We start from the raw sequence: 9,252 nt of genomic DNA, 5'->3' as shown, positions 1-9,252 counted from the left end.
ACACACACACACACACACACACACACACACACACACACACACACACAGACGCACGCACGCGCATACGCGCACACACGCACACATACGCACACACACGCACGCACGCACGCACGCACGTACGCACGCCATACGCACGCACGTACGCACACACGCACACATGCGCACACACACACACACTTCCGGACATTTTCTACTAATGTGATTTCTCGACATTTTGGAACATTCTAAACCTATTTCCATTAAAATTTCGAAACATTTTTTTTCCACCATCACAAAGCTTCCTCTACGAGGAAGCAAAAAAAGTAGAAGTAAAAAGTTGAAATTCTTATAAGTACGTATATACATGTATATCAGTGTTGATTTGACATTTCTTTTTTGTTCTGTGCGGTTTCTGCTGCGTTTCTGCGATTACATATTGTGGCAGCAGAACGTGTTGCTGGAAAATAAGTTTAATGAGGACGCAGTGGACTGCTGCATATTCGTGTTTGGATCTACTGGCATATTGCCAGTATTCTGCTAGCATTTGGCTATTAGGGCAGGTACGGCTCCATATATCCGTGTGATTATTATTGAGCCATTATTAGGATCTAGACGGGTCTTACCAATAGTTATAATAATTGTTTCTTGCGATCAGATCGAATCAGATATCAGCTAGACTTGCTTTACTTTACGTAACAAATAATGACATTAACATTCCACGGACAGTGTTCATAATCGTTTCTTGATGATTAAGAATTGATTTTTTATATATATGTATTACATATGTATATGCACAGTTCTATAAATAGAAAATTCTTATTTACCAAGTAAGATTGTGGATACCTACTAGATGCTCCATTTGCTCCATAACTAAACGCGTGCACTAAAAAACATATATACACAGCAAAAAATAATACGTAATTTTAACATTTTTTACATGTCCCAGTAAGTCCACTCTAAATTTTAAGTTAAAATGACTCATTCATCGTGTGTTACTTGTTGACAAATTAGAAATGTTAATTAATTGACGTAATACTTTACATTTATATTTGCTTTTTTGACTTTATTTTTAAAGTTATATTAATACATGATATTAATTATTTTACAGATTTTACTTGAATTATGTGTAATAGAAGCATTTAATTTTAGTCAATTTAATTATTTTGTGTGTCAAAGTTTACGATTATTTGAAAATTTACTTTAACTTTTATTTATGTGTTAAAATAATTTTAAGACGTGTTGATTTTTTTAAGTAATTGTGTTAAAAAAACTCAAAATAATATTTAATTTTTAAATGACATATATAAAGTATTAAGTTATCACGTTGCCATAAATGTAACACATGAAAATGTTAAGAAAATAATAACATAGCTGTTGTACGTTAATTTTACATTGAAATAATAATCAAATCTTGATAACACAAGAAAATTTTAACATATGCTATGTACACATGATTTTATACTGTGTATAATACATATTAATTCCCTCCCTCCTTCCCCCTCTCTCTCTCTACCCCTCCGCTTCCACCTTTTTTCTCATATTTCCAGTTCCGTCACACTCTAAATACTCTTAACTGTCAAGGACATGATATCATTTTCAATTAAACCGGACCGGCTTCGTATGTTAAAAGAATTTCTAGTAGATACCTGCTTATATTAGAAACTATCAAAACTTCCGAATATTCGCTACAACAGCATTGAATTATAACGTCAGAAGTAAAAAATCGTATAAAACTTTTTTCATTATTTTTTGTGAGCATGCTACTATTCGCGTGTTTGATGAAACAGAATTCGGTTTTAACATTTTTTTTTATTAAGCGGTATCCATAATTAATGTAGAGAATCTAAGCCGATTTTTAGTACTTTTTGAATAAAAAAAAAAACTTAAATTTGAGAGTTATAGCTTGCTAAAGTTTCTTTGATGACGGCAACTTCAAAAGGTATGACGTCACAACACATTTTCGTGCACTATATTTTCTTCAATTTTGAAGATATTGCAAAAATTCAATAAGTTTACAAAGAAAGTATGCCATGATCTATCAGACCGTTTAATAAAAAAAATTTTTGTTAAAACTGAATTGTGAAATGTACAGACTATTTTTTGCTTATGAGTAATTAATAAACCGCTGTAAATATATTCAATTATCAGATAAACTATTTTTGCTGGAAATACAATTAGACTAAATTACAGGTTTATTTATTAGTGAAAAACAATGACTACTTTTTAGCAAAAGCTGAAGTTAATAAAGATTGGTTGATTAGAGAAAGTTTGTTGTAAACAATAAAAAACAATGAAGCAATTACTTTCAATATATCTTACTAATCTATATTATTACAAGTAGTGACATGTAGAAACATGATGTGTAATATAAAAAAAAAGTTTGTACAGTTTTCTTTACTTCGGATATTTTAATTTGATATCAATGAATAACACTGCTCAACAAAAAAATGCATAAAACCGAGAATAATCGTTTTCCGCAATTTTCTGGACGCTAAATATTATTACATTTGCCAAATTGCTTTATTACGTCACAATTTTGAAAAATTTGTAGTTAAAATTGCAAAAAGAGCTATTTTTTAAAGTATATTTTGACATATTATAATTACGATATGTGACGTGGAATATAGCAAAGTTTCATTTTAATCAAAATTAATAAGTATGTTGTTAGGGGAACTTGCTGACATTGTGGTTAAAAAGATATTTATGATAAACATAGAATTTACTCAAGTAACACATCGTAGTCAAAATGACATCATTTTGACGTTATATTGACCCAATATTAAATACGTTGGATATATAGTTTCAAATGACCCTTGCTTCCGATCGACTTAAAGTTTTACACATAAAGTTAATTGTTCTCGATGTGAGAAATAAAGTACGCGTGGTCCCAACTTCGGGAAATTAAAAAAAAAATTTTATGAGGACTTATCGACTAATAAAATTGATTCTATATGATATATACGACATATAAAAAATATAATTTATATAGTATATATATAATAGTGTATATAGCACGCGTGGAAAGTTGTAAACCCATGTGGCAACTCGTCTCGCGTGGAAAGTGTATGCGTGGAGGCAGTTTTAGGTTCTGCCCCCCTGCGAGGGCTCCATCTCCAAAAAAACTATCCTAACTCAACCCAATTGTTATGTGAATGGAAAAGTATATGCCTGAATACAATAGATTCACTCTTTCCTACCTATAACAAAAAATTAATAAAAGATTTATTAGTTTTACCAAAAAGTTGTGGTTACAATTACCGGTAAAATTGATTTTGCTATAATTTATCACATTTACCAACGTATCTTGAAAATTATGCATAAAAACCGGTAATTATCGAATTTATCACTTTTACAGTAACAAATATATCGTATATAATCGATTTTAGTTGATAAGTGCTATCATAAAAAAAATTTTTTTATTTTCCGAAGTTATTGGGACGACGCAGATTTCATTCTTCACATCGGAAACAACTTATGTGTAAAACTTTAGGTCGATCGGAAGCAGGGGTCATTCGGAACTACACGTCTGATACGTTATTTTTTTTGGTCAATATGATGTCAAAATGATGTCATTTTGAATACAATGTGTTATTTGGATATTGCGTCAAAGTTGCGATTTACATAGAGATAGACCATCATTATAATTTTTAATCATCAATATCTTTTTAACCATCGACACAAATTATTTTTAAGGGTTGAAAGTCCTAATAAAACATACTTAATTTTGATTGCAATAAAACTTCTCTAACACGTCACATATCATAATTATAATATGCCAAAATACACTAAAATAGCCCTTTTTGCAACTTTAATTCAAAATTTCTTAAAATTGTGACGTAATAAAGCAATTTGGCAAATGCAATAGTATTCAGCGTTCAGAAAATTACGGAAAATGATTCTTGTTTATGTGCTCGAAAAATAGTATATTGTACAACTAGTGGAAAAAGTGGTCGATTCTGAATGAGTGTGAAGTTGGTCGCAAGAGCGAAGCGAGTTGTTTATACTATTTTTCCTACACTGAGAGAAATCGAAGTAGTTGTGGCAATTATTTTTTTGGCAACTCTGCAGTTTAACTACTTGTAACTAGTTTTCCAAAGTAATAGGAACTAAATAGTACTGAATACTATAAAAATATAGTCACAGAAACAATATTTGTCAACTATTAGTTGATAGTTAAAACAAGATATGACAATAACATTTTTCCAGTTTAGATAAATATTTGTTTGAAGTAAAGCATACTTCCAGAAGCCAACTTGGCGCGGGTGACAGCGCGTGCTCGCGCGGCGAGAGAGTTCGGCCTGCGTCCGCTACGCGGCGCATCGCCAGTATCTTTTCGCGTATTTAAAATTCAACATCGATTCCTATAACTAGGGCCGCTTAGGAGAGTTTTTCCAGCGATCCTTCTAAGGATCGCCAGTCAGGTTGTGTTCACCCACATGTATTAATTAATTTTGAATTATAAATCTGTATAATATATATATATATATATATATATATTATTTATAAAATTCTTTTTTACGTTAAAATTTTTATTTTTCATGTAGTGCTTTTTCACTTAAGGAGGTTCGATGGCTTCATCGGAGGGAGTAGTGGGACGCGGGGGTTCTGGAAACAGCGCACTAGCGTTTGAAGTAGTGGGAATGAAGGGGATTGCTCTGATTGGTCGCCGCGTGTATAATGCGTTCTGCTGTTCACGTCGTTCACGACCATGACAGTCTATGCAGACGAAAAATCAAGCAATTTATGCTTTAATAATTAATTTTTCTACGAAATGTGCGGTAACCTTCCCCTTTCTTTCGCTCATTTATTTGTAAATTATTAAGTTACATGTGCAAATTTCTTTTTCTTTATCATTTGCATTTTTTCTTGCACTTATTTCATTCTGAAGGTATATGCAATATGTCATTTCCCATAAAACCATAAGAACTTATGTTAAAAATGCAGCCAGTTTCATGCAATTTTAATATGTTGTTCTGGAATGCAAAATAGAATTATGTGAATTTTTTGGGAATTTTTCACCGTCTCGTTTTGAAATAAATCTACTCCTAAAATTGTACTTTTTAGGTTTTTGGAGTAGATTTTTTTCAAAACGGGACGGTGAAAAATTCCCCAAAAATTCACATAACTCTATTTTGCATTGCAGAACAACATATTAAAATTTCATGAAATTCTCTGAATTTTGTTGTAGCCATCGAACCACCTTAATGTTTTAATTTTAAGTTCTTCAGACAACTCTAAAAATTTTGTTGATATCACTACGATAATATTATTCATGTTACTACAACATACTTTTTGCATACACAATATATTTTTCGTTAATGCCACTATTTTTTTATAGTTTATATAACTTATTTATTGTTGTTATTACAACTATATTATACATAGTTGAGGCGCTATTTATCCACAATTTCTTTGCTTTAAACACAAATTTCTATAATTGCTGATACAAATTTTTTCTCTGAGTGTAACAAGAGCGTGAAACAGGCCGCTTTTCGGGCTTGTTTTACAATTTCATTTCTCCACTAGTTGAGAAATGGCTCCATGTTTCAACGCTTTACGTCATCATTGCGAAATGGATCGTTTTGCTCACTCAAAACAAGCGCAAAAAGCGGCCCATTTTACGCTCGCGTTAGGAAAAAGTAATTTTTGTTGAATAGTATAAAAAATTGAACGAATGGTTACAATGAATGATTAGAAACTTTAAGGCTATTAGAGGAAACACATTTATCTGTAAGTTAATGCAATGAGAAAGATTTTAATAAACTCAAAAGCAACTCGAAACAAGGGTTAGTTCGAATCTGATTAAAGTACCTACTTTAAGTTCTAGCCGTTTTTTGCTTTAAATATTTTTTTATTTTAATAACATTTTTTTATTTCGTGTTATAATTTATTTTCTTTGATAGAGTTTTTCACTCTAGTAGAATATATTTGGTTGTTTACACACGGAAAAAGAAATCTGATTGCATAAATTGGAAATTTGATAGATTCAACCAGAAAGATATGAGTCACATACTTATAAATTAAGTCTGTCAAATATTCGGATATAGTTGTGAAAAGGTCTACCCTCTGATTTTCATAAAATTCGGTGAAATAATCCCAAATACTGTCAAATAAGTATATCTAAAAAGTTTTTTTGGCGCTAATATTCTAGCTACAAATATCGAGATAACTAACAGAAATTCAATAATAAGGAATTCTGTTTGATATGACCAGAATGCATTTTTATATACGTCTATACAACTAAAACATTTTTCTCAGTGCATCTTCAAAAATTTCTTATGAAAACATTCATGAATATCACATTTTTCTTTTGGTTCGCTAATCAGATACGCAATTTCAGAATTTCTAATTTTATCCTTAAATTAGCGACATCAAAAATTCTTACAATTAGATTTTTGAATTTTGCGTATGAGAAAGGAAATATTTCTTCTTTATAATTAGATATGTCATAATGTCTCTTCTAAGCAACATTGATAATAACAAAATTTCGAATTTAGTACCCGGATTCCAAGGCGTCGGTTGGGCACAGATGTATTCAATGATCGCTGTTGGTACTTATTATTGCTCGTTGATGTCACTTACCTTATTCTACCTGGTCAAAAGCTTCGCGTCGCAGCTTCCGTGGTCCAAATGTTTAGCAGAATGGGGAGATAGTTGCGTAGATTCGGCGAACAACATCACCGTGCGCAACGGCACCGTCATAAGGAGTTCCGCAGAACTCTATTTTACTTAAGTACGTATGGATGTATAAAATACAATTTATACGCCTACAAAATAGAATACCTAGCAAAATAGAAGATATTTTTATCGAGACAGTTTACATCGCAATAAATGTATAAATTCCTGTAATCCATTATTATTGATACTTTGATTGCCAAACTAATTTCGGACAAGAGCTTTAAAAAGTCCAAAATCGAGAGGTGTGCGATATACAGTAGTAGACTATAATGGCGTTTTCGATTTGCTACTCGACCCGACTCGGGTCGCATCAATGGACGTGGAATACATACACAGATATGTATGTATTTCACGTCAATGATGCTAGAGTCCTGTATACATGATGCGACCCGAGTCAGGTCGAGTCGCAAATCAAAAACGCCATAAGTTTGAACATACCGGAAGTAAATGCATGTCGACATTAATCAACAAAATAAATAATTATAATATTGCTTTAAACATGCTTCCAAGTTGTGTCAAAGATATGTGGAAACACAGAAGAAATTCTGAAATTTTCGCAACGTAGCCTCCTTAATCACCAGATTTGAGTCGTATTGAATTATGGGTGAGATCTCTGGCTTTCTTGAACTATGAAGCCATGAGCATCTTTTAACGGATCAGAATGCCAAATGGGCCATTTTTGGTAAGCATCAGAACTGGCGCTGTGGGATGAACCAAACGTAGAGTTAAGGCGTCCAACTCGACGCTCATGGGACACCATAAAAGGCTTATAGGATAAACTGAATCGACGCATAAGAGAAATTAATTCCGAAAATAAAAACCAGTATTTCGAGGCACTACAATAAACGACTTGAAACTTCTTAACAGAATGCCAGAAATTTGCTCACAATCAGCTGTGGAGGCTACATAAACGAAAATAAGTTTTAGCTCTATAGGCCAAAGTGGACTGTAGAAAGCAAAAGTTATGTGATACTTCTTTGTTTCTTTTATTCCCCGATGAAAAAATGTCTCAAATTTTTTCATATTATATATTAATCAAAATTTCTATAAAAATTAGACTTTCTCAAAATGATCAGAATTTTTCATATTTTTTTTACGAATTGAAACGTTTTTCAGAAAAACAGACAAAATAATAACAAAATATTTCAGATTTTTAGGGCCAACACATCTTTGTAAAAATCTGAGTAAATATGAGAAAATCTGTATAATTATCAATCAAAAATTTTCATACAAATACTGAAACATTTCAAAAATTCTCATCTGAAAGCATCTGAGAAATTTTATATATTTTTTCAGAATTTTATATATTTTTTCATATAAGTCTCAATTCTTACAAAATTTCTGAGAAAATATAAGAAATTTTGTCACCAAATATAAATATCAAAGTATATTTTGTATTTCAATAAATAACGTATTTGTCAAAAAAACAATATCATAATCACATATTTCATCAATTAACCTCGATTTTTTACATTTACTCTCGGCATGTCCAAACTTAATTGGTACATAAGTTATGCAGAGTCGGACACATCGTCGATTGCTATACGGTAGATTTATCTCTTTCGCCGTAATAAGCGCACATTACATTAATACCATTTGTAGAATATTATATAAATGATATTTTTTAATTGTTTTCAATTACAATGATCTTATAAATATTTAATAAAATCCCTTCTGATCGAGTAAATAAAATCTATTTATGAATGACGGGGCCTTTGCGGAAACTCTCTGTAATCCATATAAATGTGGATGACGAGGCAGTCAAAGTGTTAAATTATAATCTACGTACACACACATTGCGTATGGTACTTTCTGAGTTGACCTAATAAATTTATGCCGTGATCATAACGATCTTTGTGCCTATTTGAATTTTTATTCGTGCAGAAAAACAGTGCTAAAGGAGAAAGAGAACATTGAAGATGGTCTGGGCCTTCCAGACTAGAAACTGACGTTGTGTCTCTTAGTCGCCTGGAGCAGCATCTGCGGAATATTAGCGCGTGGTGTAAAGACCTCCGGAAAGGCGGCTTACTTCCTCGCCATATTTCCGTATATCGTGATGATCTTCCTACTGATTAGGGCGGTAACCTTGGAAGGTGCCGTGAACGGAATCATTTTCTTCATTAAGCCCAATTGGGAAAAACTGTTTAAGGCGGACGTCTGGTATGCCGCTATCACACAGTGCTTCTTTTCACTGTCGGTTTGCTTCGGTGGTGTAGTCATGTATTCGTCTTACAATGACTTCAACCACAATATTTACAGGTTATTTTTTATACCGTATACGAAAAAATAGCGTTATTATTAAATTGCTGTCGCGTAACATAAGAATTGGTACGATTACGATAACTTTGGTTCTTTGATTTGACGATGCGGTTTCTGGTGTAGTATTTTTTACGCTGAAAAATTATATAGGTCTTATATATAGATAACTGCTCTAGTTTTCGAGATATACAGTGTTAAAGTTAAAAATAAATAATATGAATTTTTAAATAGTACTTTAATTGTGTGTTTAGACAAGTATATATGTATGTATGTATGTAGTGGTTTATTTCTTGTCCCCGCAGGGTTTGAAAGGCGTTTTTCAAGGAACGGTCCCAA

At 32.1% G+C, this 9,252-nt stretch overlaps 1 pseudogene; it reads left to right on the top strand.

The window, feature by feature from the left end:
* Nucleotides 1-8,960, top strand: part of LOC112459315 — a 13,740-nt pseudogene extending 4,780 nt beyond the window's left edge.
* The last annotated feature ends 292 nt before the right edge of the window (nt 8,961-9,252 follow it).

This window comes from Temnothorax curvispinosus, unplaced genomic scaffold, assembly GCF_003070985.1.
Source record: "Temnothorax curvispinosus isolate PA1 unplaced genomic scaffold, ASM307098v1 QBEX01009716.1, whole genome shotgun sequence".
Lineage (NCBI taxonomy): Eukaryota > Metazoa > Arthropoda > Insecta > Hymenoptera > Formicidae > Temnothorax > Temnothorax curvispinosus.
The sequence above is the reverse complement of the archived record's forward strand: the minus strand, read 5'-3'. Positions and strand labels throughout refer to the sequence as shown.